Source organism: Triturus cristatus, chromosome 8 (assembly GCF_964204655.1).
Source record: "Triturus cristatus chromosome 8, aTriCri1.1, whole genome shotgun sequence".
Classification (NCBI taxonomy): Eukaryota; Metazoa; Chordata; class Amphibia; order Caudata; family Salamandridae; genus Triturus; species Triturus cristatus.
Window position 1 is genome coordinate 1621816690 of NC_140591.1, and position 20018 is coordinate 1621836707.

General features: G+C 31.6%; 11 non-coding genes across 11 annotated transcripts; all 11 read right to left on the reverse strand.

Moving 5' to 3' along the window:
• Nucleotides 1-3023: 3023 nt before the first annotated feature.
• TRNAT-AGU (transfer RNA threonine (anticodon AGU)) lies at nt 3024-3097 on the reverse strand. The gene has a single exon. It is a non-coding gene; the product is annotated as a tRNA-Thr (tRNA).
• Nucleotides 3098-4043: 946 nt separating this feature from the next.
• TRNAT-AGU (transfer RNA threonine (anticodon AGU)) lies at nt 4044-4117 on the reverse strand. Its single transcript has one exon. It is a non-coding gene; the product is annotated as a tRNA-Thr (tRNA).
• Nucleotides 4118-7616: 3499 nt separating this feature from the next.
• On the reverse strand, nt 7617-7689 carry TRNAT-CGU (transfer RNA threonine (anticodon CGU)). Its single transcript has one exon. It is a non-coding gene; the product is annotated as a tRNA-Thr (tRNA).
• Nucleotides 7690-8765: 1076 nt separating this feature from the next.
• TRNAT-CGU (transfer RNA threonine (anticodon CGU)) lies at nt 8766-8838 on the reverse strand. Its single transcript has one exon. It is a non-coding gene; the product is annotated as a tRNA-Thr (tRNA).
• Nucleotides 8839-9914: 1076 nt separating this feature from the next.
• TRNAT-CGU (transfer RNA threonine (anticodon CGU)) lies at nt 9915-9987 on the reverse strand. The gene has a single exon. It is a non-coding gene; the product is annotated as a tRNA-Thr (tRNA).
• Nucleotides 9988-10425: 438 nt separating this feature from the next.
• On the reverse strand, nt 10426-10499 carry TRNAT-AGU (transfer RNA threonine (anticodon AGU)). Its single transcript has one exon. It is a non-coding gene; the product is annotated as a tRNA-Thr (tRNA).
• A 3113-nt stretch (nt 10500-13612) lies between these two features.
• On the reverse strand, nt 13613-13686 carry TRNAT-AGU (transfer RNA threonine (anticodon AGU)). The gene has a single exon. It is a non-coding gene; the product is annotated as a tRNA-Thr (tRNA).
• Nucleotides 13687-15138: 1452 nt separating this feature from the next.
• TRNAT-CGU (transfer RNA threonine (anticodon CGU)) lies at nt 15139-15212 on the reverse strand. Its single transcript has one exon. It is a non-coding gene; the product is annotated as a tRNA-Thr (tRNA).
• A 1487-nt stretch (nt 15213-16699) lies between these two features.
• TRNAT-CGU (transfer RNA threonine (anticodon CGU)) lies at nt 16700-16772 on the reverse strand. The gene has a single exon. It is a non-coding gene; the product is annotated as a tRNA-Thr (tRNA).
• Nucleotides 16773-17209: 437 nt separating this feature from the next.
• Nucleotides 17210-17283, reverse strand: TRNAT-AGU (transfer RNA threonine (anticodon AGU)). Its single transcript has one exon. It is a non-coding gene; the product is annotated as a tRNA-Thr (tRNA).
• A 946-nt stretch (nt 17284-18229) lies between these two features.
• Nucleotides 18230-18303, reverse strand: TRNAT-AGU (transfer RNA threonine (anticodon AGU)). Its single transcript has one exon. It is a non-coding gene; the product is annotated as a tRNA-Thr (tRNA).
• Nucleotides 18304-20018: the final 1715 nt, after the last annotated feature.

The following is a 20018-nucleotide window of genomic DNA, read 5'->3' on the forward strand; positions in this document are numbered from 1 at the left end:
TGTTTACTAGACAGGCGCTTTAACCAGCTAAGCCACAGCACCTTCTTGAAAATGCTTTAAGGAACAGTTTGCCATATGGTGTTCAAGAGAATCCTGAGTTTTTCACTTTCATAATCATTTCTCAGTTCAGAAAACGCTCTACTCAACTACTTTAGATGAGGAAACTGATCCTATTCATAAACACCTCATTGATATATTGCTTATCTTGTTCATAAATGTTTTAATCATGCCTTCTTTAAGAATGCATTACTTGAATTCAACTCTAGAATGATTTTTTATCTCTATTTTGCTCTTTGTCACTCTTTTTTCCCTTTTTCATTCAAAGCATTACTTTGAAAATCTTCACAATACCACGTTTTTTAGTTTTTCAATTTAAGATGACCCATTCTAATGTTCACAGAACAACACTTTTCTTCTTAAAATGTATTAAACATTTGTGTGATGAAAATTATTTTTACATGTAAGGACCAATAATAAGGTGCTGCTGAGATTTGAAATCAGAATTTCCTGTTTACAAGACAGGCACTTTAACCACTTAGCCACAGCACCTACTTTAGTGATAAAGAAGGGATCATTAATTTAGTATTGGTGATCTATTCTGTGCCTGTGTTAAAGTGTCTTAATATGTATTCTAATGTTAAACAAGCAAGGATTCCTAATCTGTAAACAAGAATAGCTATGTTGTATTAAAAAAGAACACATTTTAAACTCAATCCCATATTTTGAATAGTTCATAAATAAGTGTTTTACATATATTCATCAATATTGCTCAAATCTAGGGTTATATTTCATCTGCCTCTTGCTCATTGAAATACCTTTCTGATTTTGCAATCACAGTATTGTTACTATAATATTGAAAACACTTTCAGTTTTTATTAGGTTTAAGATGATCTGTTCAACCGAAAGATAAATCAGACTTTTATAATTTAATTGAATCGCAGGACGAATTAATGAAAATAGTCTTTTATTTAAGAATGAGAAAAGCAAGGCACTGCTGCGATTTGAACTCAGGATCTCCTGTTTACTAGACAGGCGCTTTAACCAGCTAAGCCACAGCACCCTCTTGAAAATGCTTTAAGGAACAGTTTGCCATATGGTGTTCAAGAGAATCCTAAGTTTTTCACTTTCATAAACATTTCTCAGTTCAGAAAACACTCTACTCAACTACTTTAGACGAGGATACTGATCCTATTCATAAACACCTCATTGATATATTGCTTATCTTGTTCATAAATGTTTTAATCATGCCTACTTTAAGAATTTATTACTTGAATTCAACTCTAGAATGATTTTTTATCTCTATTTTGCTCTTTGTCACTCTTTTTTCCCTTTTTCATTCAAAGAATTACTTTGAAAATCTTCACAATACCACTTTTTTTTGTTTTTCAATTTAAGATGACCCTTTCTAATGTTCACAGAACAACACTTTTCTTTTTAAAATGTATTAAACATTTGCGTCATGAAAATTATTTTTACATGTAAGGACCAATAGTAAGGTGCTGCTGAGATTTGAACTCAGGATTTCCTGTTTACGAGACAGGCACTTTAACCACTTAGCCACAGGACCTACTTTAGTGATATATAAGGGATCATTAATTTAGTATTGGTGATCTATTCTGTGCCTGTGTTAAAGTGTCTTAATATGTATTCTAATGTTAAACAAGCAAGGATTCCTAATCTGTAAACAAGAATAGCTATGTTGTATTAAAAAAGAACACATTTTAAACTCAATCCCATATTTTGAATAGTTTATAAATAAGTGTTTTACATATATTCATCAATATTGCTCAAATCTAGGGTCATATTTCATCTGCCTCTTGCTCATTGAAATACCTTTTTGATTTTTGCAATCACAGTATTGTTACTATAATATTGAAAACACTTTCAGTTTTTATTAGGTTTAAGATGATCTGTTCAACCGAAAGATAAATCAGACTTTTCTAATTTAATTGAATCGCAGGACGACTTAATGAAAATAAATTTTTATTTAAGAATGAGGAAAGCAAGGCACTGCTGAGATTTGAACTCAGGATCTCCTGTTTATTAGACAGGCGATTTAACCAGCTAAGCCACAGCACCGTCTTGAAAATGCTTTAAGGAACAGTTTGCCATATGGTGTTCAAGAGAATCCTGAGTTTTTCACTTTCATAATCATTTCTCAGTTCAGAAAACTCTTTACTCAACTACTTTAGACGAGGATACTGATCCTATTCATAAACACCTCGTTGATATATTGCTTATCTTGTTCATAAATGTTTTAATCATGCCTTCTTTAAGAATGCATTACTTGAATTCAACTCTAGAATGATTTTTTATCTCTATTTTGCTCTTTGTCACTCTTTTTTCCCTTTTTCATTCAAAGCATTACTTTGAAAATCTTCACAATACCACGTTTTTTAGTTTTTCAATTTAAGATGACCCATTCTAATGTTCACAGAACAACACTTTTCTTTTTAAAATGTATTAAACATTTGCGTGATGAAAATTAGTTTTACATGTAAGGACCAATAATAAGGTGCTGCTGAGATTTGAACTCAGAATTTCCTGTTTACAAGACAAGCACTTTAACCACTTAGCCACAGCACCTACTTTAGTGATATAGAAGGGATCATTAATTTAGTATTGGTGATCTATTCTGTGCCTGTGTTAAAGTGTCTTAATATGTATTCTAATGTTAAACAAGCAAGGATTCCTAATCTATAAACAAGAATAGCTATGTTGTATTAAAAAAGAACACATTTTAAACTCAATCCCATATTTTGAATAGTTCATAAATAAGTGTTTTACATATATTCATCAATATTGCTCAAATCTAGGGTTATATTTCATCTGCCTCTTGCTCATTGAAATACCTTTTTGATTTTGCAATCACAGTATTGTTACTATAATATTGAAAACACTTTCAGTTTTTATTAGATTTAAGATGATCTGTTCAACCGAAAGATAAATCAGACTTTTCTAATTTAATTGAATCGCAGGACGAATTAATGAAAATAATTTTTTATTGAAGAATGAGGAAAGCAAGGCACTGCTGAGATTTGAACTCAGGATCTCCTGTTTACTAGACAGGCGCTTTAACCAGCTAAGCCACAGCCCCCTCTTGATAACGCTTTAAGGAACAGTTTGCCATATGGTGTTCAAGAGAATCCTGAGTTTTTCACTTTCATAATAATTTCTCAGTTCAGAAAACGCTCTACTCAACTACTTTAGATGAGGATACTGATCCTATTGATAAACACCTCATTGATATATTGCTTATCCTGTTCATAAATGTTTTAATTATGCCTTCTTTAAGAATGCATTACTTGATTTCAACTCTAGAATGATTTTTTATCTCTATTTTGCTCTTTGTCACTCTTTTTTCCCTTTTTCATTCAAAGCATTACTTTGAAAATCTTCACAATACCACGTTTTTTAGTTTTTCAATTTAAGATGACCCATTCTGATGTTCACAGAACAACACTTTTCTTTTTAAAATGTATTAAACATTTACGTGATGAAAATTATTTTTACATGTAAGGACCAATAATAAGGTGCTGCTAAGATTTGAAGTCAGGATTTCCTGTTTACGAGACAGGCGCTTTAACCACTTAGCCACTGCACCTACTTTAGTGAAACAGAAGAGATCATTAATTTAGTATTGGTGATCAAATTCTGTGCCTGTGTTAAAGTTCCTTAATATGTATTCTAATGTTAAACAAGCAAGGATTCCTAATCTGTAAACAAGAATAGCTATGTTGTATTAAAAAAGAACACCTTTTAAACTCAATCCCATATTTTGAATAGTTTATAAATAAGTGTTTTACATATATTCATCAATATTGCTCAAATCTAGGGTCATATTTCATCTGCCTCTTGCTCATTGAAATACCTTTTTGATTTTTGCAATCACAGTATTGTTACTATAATATTGAAAACACTTTCAGTTTTTATTAGGTTTAAGATGATCTGTTCAACCGAAAGATAAATCAGACTTTTCTAATTTAATTGAATCGCAGGACGACTTAATGAAAATAATTTTTTATTTAAGAATGAGGAAAGCAAGGCACTGCTGAGATTTGAACTCAGGATCTCCTGTTTACTAGACAGGCGCTTTAACCAGCTAAGCCACAGCACCGTCTTGAAAATGCTTTAAGGAACAGTTTGCCATATGGTGTTCAAGAGAATCCTGAGTTTTTCACTTTCATAATCATTTCTCTGTTCAGAAAACGCTCTACTCAACTACTTTAAACGAGGATACTGATCCTATTCATAAACACCTCATTGATATATTGCTTATCTTGTTCATAAATGTTTTAATCATGCCTTCTTTAAGAATGCATTACTTGAATTCAACTCTAGAATGATTTTTTATCTCTATTTTGCTCTTTGTCACTCTTTTTTCCCTTTTTCATTCAAAGCATTACTTTGAAAATCTTCACAATACCACGTTTTTTAGTTTTTCAATTTAAGATGACCCATTCTAATGTTCACAGAACAACACTTTTCTTTTTAAAATGTATTAAACATTTGCGTGATGAAAATTATTTTTACATGTAAGGACCAATAATAAGGTGCTGCTGAGATTTGAACTCAGGATTTCCTTTTTACGAGACAGGCACTTTAACCACTTAGCCACAGCACCTACTTTAGTGATATAGAAGGGATCATTAATTTAGTATTGGTGATCAAATTGTGTGCCTGTGTTAAAGTGTCTTCATATGTATTCTAATGTTAAACAAGCAAGGATTCCTAATCTGTAAAAATAATAGCTATTTTGTATTGCAAAAGAACACATTTTAAACTCAATCCCATATTTTGAATAGTTCATAAATAAGTGTTTTACATATATTCATCAATATTGCTCAAATCTAGGGTCATATTTCATCTGCCTCTTGCTCATTGAAATACCTTTTTGATTTTGCAATCACAGTATTGTTACTGTAATATTGAAAACACTTTCAGTTTTTATTAGGTTTAAGATGATCTGTTCAACCGAAAGATAAATCAGACTTTTCTAATTTAATTTAATCGCAGGACGAATTAATGAAAATAGTTTTTTATTTAAGAATGAGGAAAGCAAGGCACTGCTGCGATTTGAACTCAGGATCTCCTGTTTACTAGACAGGCGCTTTAACCAGCTAAGCCACAGCACCCTCTTGAAAATGCTTTAAGGAACAGTTTGCCATATGGTGTTCAAGAGAATCCTGAGTTTTTCACTTTCATAAACATTTCTCAGTTCAGAAAACACTCTACTCAACTACTTTAGACGAGGATACTGATCCTATTCATAAACACGTCATTGATATATTGCTTATCTTGTTCATAAATGTTTTAATCATGCCTACTTTAATAATTTATTACTTGAATTCAACTCTAGAATGATTTTTTATCTCTATTTTGCTCTTTGTCACTCTTTTTTCCCTTTTTCATTCAAAGAATTACTTTGAAAATCTTCACAATACCACGTTTTTTTGTTTTTCAATTTAAGATGACCCTTTCTAATGTTCACAGAACAACACTTTTCTTTTTAAAATGTATTAAACATTTGCGTGATGAAAATTATTTTTACATGTAAGGACCAATAATAAGGTGCTGCTGAGATTTGAAATCAGAATTTCCTGTTTACAAGACAGGCACTTTAACCACTTAGCCACAGCACCTACTTTAGTGATATAGAAGGGATCATTAATTTAGTATTGGTGATCTATTCTGTGCCTGTGTTAAAGTGTCTTAATATGTATTCTAATGTTAAACAAGCAAGGATTCCTAATCTGTAAACAAGAATAGCTATGTTGTATTAAAAAAGAACACATTTTAAACTCAATCCCATATTTTGAATAGTTCATAAATAAGCGTTTTACATATATTCATCAATATTGCTCAAATCTAGGGTTATATTTCATCTGCCTCTTGCTCATTGAAATACCTTTTTGATTTTGCAATCACAGTATTGTTACTATAATATTGAAAGTGTTGAAAACACTTTCAGTTTTTATTAGATTTAAGATGATCTGTTCAACCGAAAGATAAATCAGACTTTTCTAATTTAATTGAATCGCAGGACGAATTAATGAAAATAGTTTTTTATTGAAGAATGAGGAAAGCAAGGCACTGCTGAGATTTGAACTCAGGATCTCCTGTTTACTAGACAGGCGCTTTAACCAGCTAAGCCACAGGACCCTCTTGAAAATGCTTTAAGGAACAGTTTGCCATATGGTGTTCAAGAGAATCCTGAGTTTTTCACTTTCATAATAATTTCTCAGTTCAGAAAACGCTCTACTCAACTACTTTAGATGAGGATACTGATCCTATTGATAAACACCTCATCGATATATTGCTTATCCTGTTCATAAATGTTTTAATTATGCCTTCTTTAAGAATGCATTACTTGATTTCAACTCTAGAATGATTTTTTATCTCTATTTTGCTCTTTGTCACTCTTTTTTCCCTTTTTCATTCAAAGCATTACTTTGAAAATCTTCACAATACCACGTTTTTTAGTTTTTCAATTTAAGATGACCCATTCTGATGTTCACAGAACAACACTTTTCTTTTTAAAATGTATTAAACATTTACGTGATGAAAATTATTTTTACATGTAAGGACCAATAATAAGGTGCTGCTGAGATTTGAAGTCAGGATTTCCTGTTTACGAGACAGGCGCTTTAACCACTTAGCCACTGCACCTACTTTAGTGAAACAGAAGAGATCATTAATTTAGTATTGGTGATCAAATTCTGTGCCTGTGTTAAAGTGTCTTAATATGTATTCTAATGTTAAACAAGCAAGGATTCCTAATCTGTAAACAAGAATAGCTATGTTGTATTAAAAAAGAACACATTTTAAACTCAATCCCATATTTTGAATAGTTTATAAATAAGTGTTTTACATATATTCATCAATATTGCTCAAATCTAGGGTCATATTTCATCTGCCTCTTGCTCATTGAAATACCTTTTTGATTTTTGCAATCACAGTATTGTTACTATAATATTGAAAACACTTTTAGTTTTTATTCGGTTTAAGATGATCTGTTCAACCGAAAGATAAATCAGACTTTTCTAATTTAATTGAATCGCAGGACGACTTAATGAAAATAATTTTTTATTTAAGAATGAGGAAAGCAAGGAACTGCTGAAATTTGAACTCAGAATCTCCTGTTTACTAGACAGGTGCTTTAACCAGCTAAGCCACAGCACCGTCTTGAAAATGCTTTAAGGAACAGTTTGCCATATGGTGTTCAAGAGAATCCTGAGTTTTTCACTTTCATAATCATTTCTCAGTTCAGAAAACGCTCTACTCAACTACTTTAGACGAGGATACTGATCCTATTCATAAACACCTCAATGATATATTGCTTATCTTGTTCATAAATGTTTTAATCATGCATTCTTTAAGAATGTATTACTTGAATTCAACTCTAGAATGATTTTTTATCTCTATTTTGCTCTTTGTCACTCTTTTTTCCCTTTTTCATTCAAAGCATTACTTTGAAAATCTTCACACTACCACGTTTTTTAGTTTTTCAATTTAAGATGACCCATTCTAATGTTCACAGAACAACACTTTTCTTTTTAAAATGTATTAAACATTTGCGTGATGAAAATTATTTTTACATGTAAGGACCAATAATAAGGTGCTGCTGAGATTTGAACTCAGGATTTCCTGTTTACGAGACAGGCACTTTAACCACTTAGCCACAGCACCTACTTCAGTGATATAGAAGGGATCATTAATTTAGTATTGGTGATCAAATTCTGTGCCTGTGTTAAAGTGTCTTAATATGTATTCTAATGTTAAACAAGCAAGGATTCCCAATCTGTAAACAAGAATAGCTATGTTGTATTAAAAAAGAACACATTTTAAACTCAATCCCATATTTTGAATAGTTCATAAATAAGTGTTTTACATATATTCATCAATATTGCTCAAATCTAGGGTTATATTTCATCTGCCTCTTGCTCATTGAAATACCTTTTTGATTTTGCAATCACAGTATTGTTACTATAATATTGAAAACACTTTCAGTTTTTATTAGGTTTAAGATGATCTGTTCAACCGAAAGATAAATCAGACTTTTCTAATTTAATTGAATCGCAGGACGAATTAATGAAAATAGTTTTTTATTTAAGAATGATAATATTGAAAACACTTTCAGTTTTTATTAGGTTTAAGATGATCTGTTCAACCGAAAGATAAATCAGACTTTTCTAATTTAATTGAATCGCAGGACGAATTAATGAAAATAGTTTTTTATTTAAGAATGAGGAAAGCAAGGCACTGCTGCGATTTGAACTCAGGATCTCCTGTTTACTAGACAGGCGCTTTAACCAGCTAAGCCACAGCACCCTCTTGAAAATGCTTTAATGAACAGTTTGCCATATGGTGTTCAAGAGAATCCTAAGTTTTTCACTTTCATAAACATTTCTCAGTTCAGAAAACACTCTACTCAAATACTTTAGACGAGGATACTGATCCTATTCATAAACACCTCATTGATATATTGCTTATCTTGTTCATAAATGTTTTAATCATGCCTTCTTTAAGAATGTATTACTTGAATTCAACTCTAGAATGATTTTTTATCTCTATTTTGCTCTTTGTCACTCTTTTTTCCCTTTTTCATTCAAAGCATTACTTTGAAAATCTTCACACTACCACGTTTTTTAGTTTTTCAATTTAAGATGACCCATTCTAATGTTCACAGAACAACACTTTTCTTTTTAAAATGTATTAAACATTTGCGTGATGAAAATTATTTTTACATGTAAGGACCAATAATAAGGTGCTGCTGAGATTTGAACTCAGGATTTCCTGTTTACGAGACAGACACTTTAACCACTTAGCCACAGCACCTACTTTAGTGATATAGAAGGGATCATTAATTTAGTATTGGTGATCAAATTCTGTGCCTGTGTTAAAGTGTCTTAATATGTATTCTAATGTTAAACAAGCAAGGATTCCTAATCTGTAAACAAGAATAGCTATGTTGTATTAAAAAAGAACACATTTTAAACTCAATCCCATATTTTGAATAGTTCATAAATAAGTGTTTTACATATATTCATCAATATTGCTCAAATCTAGGGTTATATTTCATCTGCCTCTTGCTCATTGAAATACCTTTTTGATTTTGCAATCACAGTATTGTTACTATAATATTGAAAACACTTTCAGTTTTTATTAGGTTTAAGATGATCTGTTCAACCGAAAGATAAATCAGACTTTTCTAATTTAATTGAATCGCAGGACGAATTAATGAAAATAGTTTTTTATTTAAGAATGATAATATTGAAAACACTTTCAGTTTTTATTAGGTTTAAGATGATCTGTTCAACCGAAAGATAAATCAGACTTTTCTAATTTAATTGAATCGCAGGACGAATTAATGAAAATAGTTTTTTATTTAAGAATGAGGAAAGCAAGGCACTGCTGCGATTTGAACTCAGGATCTCCTGTTTACTAGACAGGCGCTTTAACCAGCTAAGCCACAGCACCCTCTTGAAAATGCTTTAATGAACAGTTTGCCATATGGTGTTCAAGAGAATCCTAAGTTTTTCACTTTCATAAACATTTCTCAGTTCAGAAAACACTCTACTCAACTACTTTAGACGAGGATACTGATCCTATTCATAAACACCTCATTGATATATTGCTTATCTTGTTCATAAATGTTTTAATCATGCCTACTTTAAGAATTTATTACTTGAATTCAACTCTAGAATGATTTTTTATCTCTATTTTGCTCTTTGTCACTCTTTTTTCCCTTTTTCATTCAAAGAATTACTTTGAAAATCTTCACAATACCACGTTTTTTTGTTTTTCAATTTAAGATGACCCATTCTAATGTTCACAGAACAACACTTTTCTTTTTAAAATGTATTAAACATTTGCGTGATGAAAATTATTTTTACATGTAAGGACCAATAATAAGGTGCTGCTGAGATTTGAACTCAGGATTTCCTGTTTACGAGACAGGCACTTTAACCACTTAGCCACAGCACCTACTTTAGTGATATATAAGGGATCATTAATTTAGTATTGGTGATCTATTCTGTGCCTGTGTTAAAGTGTCTTAATATGTATTCTAATGTTAAACAAGCAAGGATTCCTAATCTGTAAACAAGAATAGCTATGTTGTATTAAAAAAGAACACATTTTAAACTCAATCCCATATTTTGAATAGTTTATAAATAAGTGTTTTACATATATTCATCAATATTGCTCAAATCTAGGGTCATATTTCATCTGCCTCTTGCTCATTGAAATACCTTTTTGATTTTTGCAATCACAGTATTGTTACTATAATATTGAAAACACTTTCAGTTTTTATTAGGTTTAAGATGATCTGTTCAACCGAAAGATAAATCAGACTTTTCTAATTTAATTGAATCGCAGGACGAATTAATGAAAATAATTTTTTATTTAAGAATGAGGAAAGCAAGGCACTGCTGAGATTTGAACTCAGGATCTCCTGTTTACTAGACAGGCGCTTTAACCAGCTAAGCCACAGCACCCTCTTGAAAATGCTTTAAGGAACAGTTTGCCATATGGTGTTTAAGAGAATCCTAAGTTTTTCACTTTCATAAACATTTCTCAGTTCAGAAAACACTCTACTCAACTAATTTAGACGAGGATACTGATCCTATTCTTAAACACCTCATTGATATATTGCTTATCTTGTTCATAAATGTTTTAATCATGCCTACTTTAAGAATTTATTACTTGAATTCAACTCTAGAATGATTTTTTATCTCTATTTTGCTCTGTGTCACTCTTTTTTCCCTTTTTCATTCAAAGAATTACTTTGAAAATCTTCACAATACCACGTTTTTTTGTTTTTCAATTTAAGATGACCCATTCTAATGTTCACAGAACAACACTTTTCTTTTTAAAATGTATTAAACATTTGCGTGATGAAAATTATTTTTACATGTAAGGACCAATAATAAGGTGCTGCTGAGATTTGAACTCAGGATTTCCTGTTTACAAGACAGGCACTTTAAACACTTAGCCACAGCACCTACTTTAGTGATATAGAAGGGATCATTAATTTAGTATTGGTGATCAAATTCTGTGCCTGTGTTAAAGTGTCTTAATATGTATTCTAATGTTAAACAAGCAAGGATTCCTAATCTATAAACAAGAATAGCTATGTTGTATTAAAAAAGAACACATTTTAAACTCAATCCCATATTTTGAATAGTTCATAAATAAGTGTTTTACATATATTCATCAATATTGCTCAAATCTAGGGTTATATTTCATCTGCCTCTTGCTCATTGAAATACCTTTTTGATTTTGCAATCACAGTATTGTTACTATAATATTGAAAACACTTTCAGTTTTTATTAGGTTTAAGATGATCTGTTCAACCGAAAGATAAATCAGACTTTTCTAATTTAATTGAATCGCAGGACGAATTAATGAAAATAGTTTTTTATTTAAGAATGATAATATTGAAAACACTTTCAGTTTTTATTAGGTTTAAGATGATCTGTTCAACCGAAAGAGAAATCAGACTTTTCAAATTTAATTGAATCGCAGGACGAATTAATGAAAATAATTTTTTATTTAAGAATGAGGAAAGCAAGGCACTGCTGAAATTTGAACTCAGGATCTCCTGTTTACTAGACAGGCGCTTTAACCAGCTAAGCCACAGCACCCTCTTGAAAATGCTTTAAGGAACAGTTTGCCATATGGTGTTCAAGAGAATCCTAAGTTTTTCACTTTCATAAACATTTCTCAGTTCAGAAAACACTCTACTCAACTAATTTAGACGAGGATACTGATCCTATTCTTAAACACCTCATTGATATATTGCTTATCTTGTTCATAAATGTTTTAATCATGCCTACTTTAAGAATTTATTACTTGAATTCAACTCTAGAATGATTTTTTATCTCTATTTTGCTCTGTGTCACTCTTTTTTCCCTTTTTCATTCAAAGAATTACTTTGAAAATCTTCACAATACCACGTTTTTTTGTTTTTCAATTTAAGATGACCCATTCTAATGTTCACAGAACAACACTTTTCTTTTTAAAATGTATTAAACATTTGCGTGATGAAAATTATTTTTACATGTAAGGACCAATAATAAGGAGCTGCTGAGATTTGAACTCAGGATTTCCTGATTACGAGACAGGCACTTTAACCACTTAGCCACAACACCTACTTTAGTGATATATAAGGGATCATTAATTTAGTATTGGTGATCTATTCTGTGCCTGTGTTAAAGTGTCTTAATATGTATTCTAATGTTAAACAAGCAAGGATTCCTAATCTGTAAACAAGAATAGCTATGTTGTATTAAAAAAGAACACATTTTAAACTCAATCCCATATTTTGAATAGTTTATAAATAAGTGTTTTACATATATTCATCAATATTGCTCAAATCTAGGGTCATATTTCATCTGCCTCTTGCTCATTGAAATACCTTTTTGATTTTTGCAATCACAGTATTGTTACTATAATATTGAAAACACTTTCAGTTTTTATTAGGTTTAAGATGATCTGTTCAACTGAAAGATAAATCAGACTTTTCTAATTTAATTGAATCGCAGGACGAATTAATGAAAATAATTTTTTATTTAAGAATGAGGAAAGCAAGGCACTGCTGAGATTTGAACTCAGGATCTCCTGTTTCCTAGACATGCGCTTTAACCAGCTAAGCCAAAGCACCTTCTTGAAAATGCTTTAAGGAACAGTTTGCCATATGGTGTTCAAGAGAATCCTGAGTTTTTCACTTTCATAATCATTTCTCAGTTCAGAAAACGCTCTACTCAACTACTTTAGACGAGGATACTGATCCTATTCATAAACACCTCATTGATATATTGCTTATCTTGTTCATAAATGTTTTAATCATGCCTTCTTTAAGAATGCATTACTTGAATTCAACTCTAGAATGATTTTTTATCTCTATTTTGCTCTTTGTCACTCTTTTTTCCCTTTTTCATTCAAAGCATTACTTTGAAAATCTTCACAATACCACGTTATTTAGTTTTTCAATTTAAGGTGACCCATTCTAATGTTCACAGAACAACACTTTTCTTCTTAAAATGTATTAAACATTTGCGTGATGAAAATTATTTTTACATGTAAGGACCAATAATAAGGTGCTGCTGAGATTTGAACTCAGGATTTCCTGTTTACAAGACAGGCACTTTAACCACTTAGCCACAGCACCTACTTTAGTGATATAGAAGGGATCATTAATTTAGTATTGGTGATCAAATTCTGTGCCTGTGTTAAAGTGTCTTAATATGTATTCTAATGTTAAACAAGCAAGGATTCCTAATCTATAAACAAGAATAGCTATGTTGTATCACAAAAGAACACATTTTAAACTCAATCCCATATTTTGAATAGTTCATAAATAAGTGTTTTACATATATTCATCAATATTGCTCAAATCTAGGGTTATATTTCGTCTGCCTCTTGCTCATTAAAATACCTTTTTGATTTTGCAATCACAGTATTGTTACTATAATATTGAAAACACTTTCAGTTTTTATTAGATTTAAGATGATCTGTTCAACCGAAAGATAAATCAGACTTTTCTAATTTAATTGAATCGCAGGACGAATTAATGAAAATAATTTTTTATTGAAGAATGAGGAAAGCAAGGCACTGCTGAGATTTGAACTCAGGATCTCCTGTTTACTAGACAGGCGCTTTAACCAGCTAAGCCACAGCACCCTCTTGAAAACGCTTTAAGGAACAGTTTGCCATATGGTGTTCAAGAGAATCCTGAGTTTTTCACTTTCATAATAATTTCTCAGTTCAGAAAACGCTCTACTCAACTACTTTAGATGAGGATACTGATCCTATTGATAAACACCTCATCGATATATTGCTTATCCTGTTCATAAATGTTTTAATTATGCCTTCTTTAAGAATGCATTACTTGATTTCAACTCTAGAATGATTTTTTATCTCTATTTTGCTCTTTGTCACTCTTTTTTCCCTTTTTCATTCAAAGCATTACTTTGAAAATCTTCCCAATACCACGTTTTTTAGTTTTTCAATTTAAGATGACCCATTCTGATGTTCACAGAACAACACTTTTCTTTTTAAAATGTATTAAACATTTACGTGATGAAAATTATTTTTACATGTAAGGACCAATAATAAGGTGCTGCTGAGATTTGAAGTCAGGATTTCCTGTTTACGAGACAGGCGCTTTAACCACTTAGCCACTGCACCTACTTTAGTGAAACAGAAGAGATCATTAATTTAGTATTGGTGATCAAATTCTGTGCCTGTGTTAAAGTGTCTTAATATGTATTCTAATGTTAAACAAGCAAGGATTCCTAATCTGTAAACAAGAATAGCTATGTTGTATTAAAAAAGAACACATTTTAAACTCAATCCCATATTTTGAATAGTTTATAAATAAGTGTTTTACATATATTCATCAATATTGCTCAAATCTAGGGTCATATTTCATCTGCCTCTTGCTCAATGAAATACCTTTTTGATTTTTGCAATCACAGTATTGTTACTATAATATTGAAAACACTCAGTTTTTATTCGGTTTAAGATGATCTGTTCAACCGAAAGATAAATCAGACTTTTCTAATTTAATTGAATCGCAGGATGAATTAATGAAAATAATTTTTTATTTAAGAATGAGGAAAGCAAGGCACTGCTGAAATTTGAACTCAGGATCTCCTGTTTACTAGACAGGTGCTTTAACCAGCTAAGCCACAGCACCGTCTTGAAAATGCTTTAAGGAACAGTTTGCCATATGGTGTTCAAGAGAATCCTGAGTTTTTCTCTTTCATTATCATTTCTCAGTTCAGAAAACGCTCTACTCAACTACTTTAGACGAGGATACTGATCCTATTCATAAACACCTCATTGATATATTGCTTATCTTGTTCATAAATGTTTTAATCATGCCTTCTTTAAGAATGTATTACTTGAATTCAACTCTAGAATGATTTTTTATCTCTATTTTGCTCTTTGTCACTCTTTTTTCCCTTTTTCATTCAAAGCATTACTTTGAAAATCTTCACACTACCACGTTTTTTAGTTTTTCAATTTAAGATGACCCATTCTAATGTTCACAGAACAACACTTTTCTTTTTAAAATGTATTAAACATTTGCGTGATGAAAATTATTTTTACATGTAAGGACCAATAATAAGGTGCTGCTGAGATTTGAACTCAGGATTTCCTGTTTTACGAGACAGGCACTTTAACCACTTAGCCACAGCACCTACTTTAGTGATATAGAAGGGATCATTAATTTAGTATTGGTGATCAAATTCTGTGCCTGTGTTAAAGTGTCTTAATATGTATTCTAATGTTAAACAAGCAAGGATTCCTAATCTGTAAACAAGAATAGCTATGTTGTATTAAAAAAGAACACATTTTAAACTCAATCCCATATTTTGAATAGTTCATAAATAAGTGTTTTACATATATTCATCAATATTGCTCAAATCTAGGGTTATATTTCATCTGCCTCTTGCTCATTGAAATACCTTTTTGATTTTGCAATCACAGTATTGTTACTATAATATTGAAAACACTTTCAGTTTTTATTAGGTTTAAGATGATCTGTTCAACCGAAAGATAAATCAGACTTTTCTAATTTAATTGAATCGCAGGACGAATTAATGAAAATAGTTTTTTATTTAAGAATGAGGAAAGCAAGGCACTGCTGCGATTTGAACTCAGGATCTCCTGTTTACTAGACAGGCGCTTTAACCAGCTAAGCCACAGCACCCTCTTGAAAATGCTTTAAGGAACAGTTTGCCATATGGTGTTCAAGAGAATCCTAAGTTTTTCACTTTCATAAACATTTCTCAGTTCAGAAAACACTCTACTCAACTACTTTAGACGAGGATACTGATCCTATTCATTAGGGGTGGGCGGAATTTGCGGAATTAACCTTCGCAAATTATCGCGAGAATGTTTAAAATTATCGCAAACAAGCAGAAATATCGCGAAGATGCGGAAGTTTTTTTCCGGCATGTTCGCGCGATTTTCTGCATGGTTGCGGGTCGCCAACTTACCCATGTGGCTGCTTGCGGGCGCGGCCATCTTGTTTTGAGTTGTTCTCGCGGTGCATGATCGCGAGAAGAAAGACGTGATCGCGCGACGCATGACGTCACTGCGGGCGCGAACTGTCGCGAGACAGCGCAAATGGCTAAAAACAATACAACATCTCATGGAGAACGCGACCGGATCAAGAAAACTTGTCGGCGAACGCAGGGATTCAGGTAAGGCGATCGCGCGCGCGCGAGAATGTATCATTTTACAGCGCGAGCAAGAAACAAATTATCGCCAAGCTGCGGAAACCGGAATTTTTGACATGTTCGCGCTCTCCGCGGAACGCAAAAATGTCAAATTATCGCAATTTCCGCGAACGGAACGAAATTTTTGCCCAGGCCTACTATTCATAAACACCTCATTGATATATTGCTTATCTTGTTCATAAATGTTTTAATCATGCCTACTTTAAGAATTTATTACTTGAATTCAACTCTAGAATGATTTTTTATCTCTATTTTGCTCTTTGTCACTCTTTTTTCCCTTTTTCATTCAAAGCATTACTTTGAAAATCTTCACAATACCACGTTTTTTAGTTTTTCAATTTAAGATGACCCATTCTAATGTTCACAGAACAACACTTTTCTTTTTAAAATGTATTAAACATTTGCGTGATGAAAATTATTTTTACATGTAAGGACCAATAATAAGGTGCTGCTGAGATTTGAACTCAGGATTTCCTGTTTACGAGACAGGCACTTTAACCACTTAGCCACAGCACCTACTTTAGTGATATATAAGGGATCATTAATTTAGTATTGGTGATCTATTCTGTGCCTGTGTTAAAGTGTCTTAATATGTATTCTAATGTTAAACAAGCAAGGATTCCTAATCTGTAAACAAGAATAGCTATGTTGTATTAAAAAAGAACACATTTTAAACTCAATCCCATATTTTGAATAGTTCATAAATAAGTGTTTTACATATATTCATCAATATTGCTCAAATCTAGGGTTATATTTCGTCTGCCTCTTGCTCATTAAAATACCTTTTTGATTTTGCAATCACAGTATTGTTACTATTATATTGAAAACACTTTCAGTTTTTATTAGATTTAAGATGATCTGTTCAACCGAAAGATAAATCAGACTTTTCTAATTTAATTGAATCGCAGGACGAATTAATGAAAATAATTTTTTATTGAAGAATGAGGAAAGCAAGGCACTGCTGAGATTTGAACTCAGGATCTCCTGTTTACTAGACAGGCGCTTTAACCAGCTAAGCCACAGCACCCTCTTGAAAACGCTTTAAGGAACAGTTTGCCATATGGTGTTCAAGAGAATCCTGAGTTTTTCACTTTCATAATAATTTCTCAGTTCAGAAAACGCTCTACTCAACTACTTTAGATGAGGATACTGATCCTATTGATAAACACCTCATTGATATATTGCTTATCCTGTTCATAAATGTTTTAATTATGCCTTCTTTAAGAATGCATTACTTGATTTCAACTCTAGAATGATTTTTTATCTCTATTTTGCTCTTTGTCACTCTTTTTTCCCTTTTTCATTCAAAGCATTACTTTGAAAATCTTCACAATACCACGTTTTTTAGTTTTTCAATTTAAGATGACCCATTCTGATGTTCACAGAACAACACTTTTCTTTTTAAAATGTATTAAACATTTACGTGATGAAAATTATTTTTACATGTAAGGACCAATAATAAGGTGCTGCTAAGATTTGAAGTCAGGATTTCCTGTTTACGAGACAGGCGCTTTAACCACTTAGCCACTGCACCTACTTTAGTGAAACAGAAGAGATCATTAATTTAGTATTGGTGATCAAATTCTGTGCCTGTGTTAAAGTGTCTTAATATGTATTCTAATGTTAAACAAGCAAGGATTCCTAATCTGTAAACAAGAATAGCTATGTTGTATTAAAAAAGAACACATTTTAAACTCAATCCCATATTTTGAATAGTTTATAAATAAGTGTTTTACATATATTCATCAATATTGCTCAAATCTAGGGTCATATTTCATCTGCCTCTTGCTCATTGAAATACCTTTTTGATTTTTGCAATCACAGTATTGTTACTATAATATTGAAAACACTTTCAGTTTTTATTCGGTTTAAGATGATCTGTTCAACCGAAAGATAAATCAGACTTTTCTAATTTAATTGAATCGCAGGACGACTTAATGAAAATAATTTTTTATTTAAGAATGAGGAAAGCAAGGCACTGCTGAGATTTGAACTCAGGATCTCCTGTTTACTAGACAGGCGCTTTAACCAGCTAAGCCACAGCACCGTCTTGAAAATGCTTTAAGGAACAGTTTGCCATATGGTGTTCAAGAGAATCCTGAGTTTTTCACTTTCATAATCATTTCTCAGTTCAGAAAACGCTCTACTCAACTACTTTAAACGAGGATACTGATCCTATTCATAAACACCTCATTGATATATTGCTTATCTTGTTCATAAATGTTTTAATCATGCCTTCTTTAAGAATGCATTACTTGAATTCAACTCTAGAATGATTTTTTATCTCTATTTTGCTCTTTGTCACTCTTTTTTCCCTTTTTCATTCAAAGCATTACTTTGAAAATCTTCACAATACCACGTTTTTTAGTTTTTCAATTTAAGATGACCCATTCTAATGTTCACAGAACAACACTTTTCTTTTTAAAATGTATTAAACATTTGCATGATGAAAATTATTTTTACATGTAAGGACCAATAATAAGGGGCTGCTGAGATTTGAACTCAGGATTTCCTGTTTACGAGACAGGCACTTTAACCACTTAGCCACAGCACCTACTTTAGTGATATAGAAGGGATCATTAATTTAGTATTGGTGATCAAATTCTGTGCCTGTGTTAAAGTGTCTTCATATGTATTCTAATGTTAAACAAGCAAGGATTCCTAATCTGTAAAAATAATAGCTATTTTGTATTGCAAAAGAACACATTTTAAACTCAATCCCATATTTTGAATAGTTCATAAATAAGTGTTTTACATATATTCATCAATATTGCTCAAATCTAGGGTCATATTTCATCTGCCTCTTGCTCATTGAAATACCTTTTTGATTTTGCAATCACAGTATTGTTACTGTAATATTGAAAACACTTTCAGTTTTTATTAGGTTTAAGATGATCTGTTCAACCGAAAGATAAATCAGACTTTTCTAATTTAATTTAATCGCAGGACGAATTAATGAAAATAGTTTTTTATTTAAGAATGAGGAAAGCAAGGCACTGCTGCGATTTGAACTCAGGATCTCCTGTTTACTAGACAGGCGCTTTAACCAGCTAAGGCACAGCACCCTCTTGAAAATGCTTTAAGGAACAGTTTGCCATATGGTGTTCAAGAGAATCCTGAGTTTTTCACTTTCATAAACATTTCTCAGTTCAGAAAACACTCTACTCAACTACTTTAGACGAGGATACTGATCCTATTCATAAACACCTCATTGATATATTGCTTATCTTGTTCATAAATGTTTTAATCATGCCTACTTTAAGAATTTATTACTTGAATTCAACTCTAGAATGATTTTTTATCTCTATTTTGCTCTTTGTCACTCTTTTTTCCCTTTTTCATTCAAAGAAATACTTTGAAAATCTTCACAATACCACGTTTTTTTGTTTTTCAATTTAAGATGACCCTTTCTAATGTTCACAGAACAACACTTTTCTTTTTAAAATGTATTAAAGATTTGCGTGATGAAAATTATTTTTACATGTAAGGACCAATAATAAGGTGCTGCTGAGATTTGAACTCAGGATTTCCTGTTTACGAGAAAGGCACTTTAACCACTTAGCCACAGCACCTACTTTAGTGATATATAAGGGATTATTAATTTAGTATTGGTGATCTATTCTGTGCCTGTGTTAAAGTGTCTTAATATGTATTCTAATGTTAAACAAGCAAGGATTCCTAATCTGTAAACAAGAATAGCTATGTTATATTAAAAAAGAACACATTTTAAACTCAATCCCATATTTTGAATAGTTCATAAAT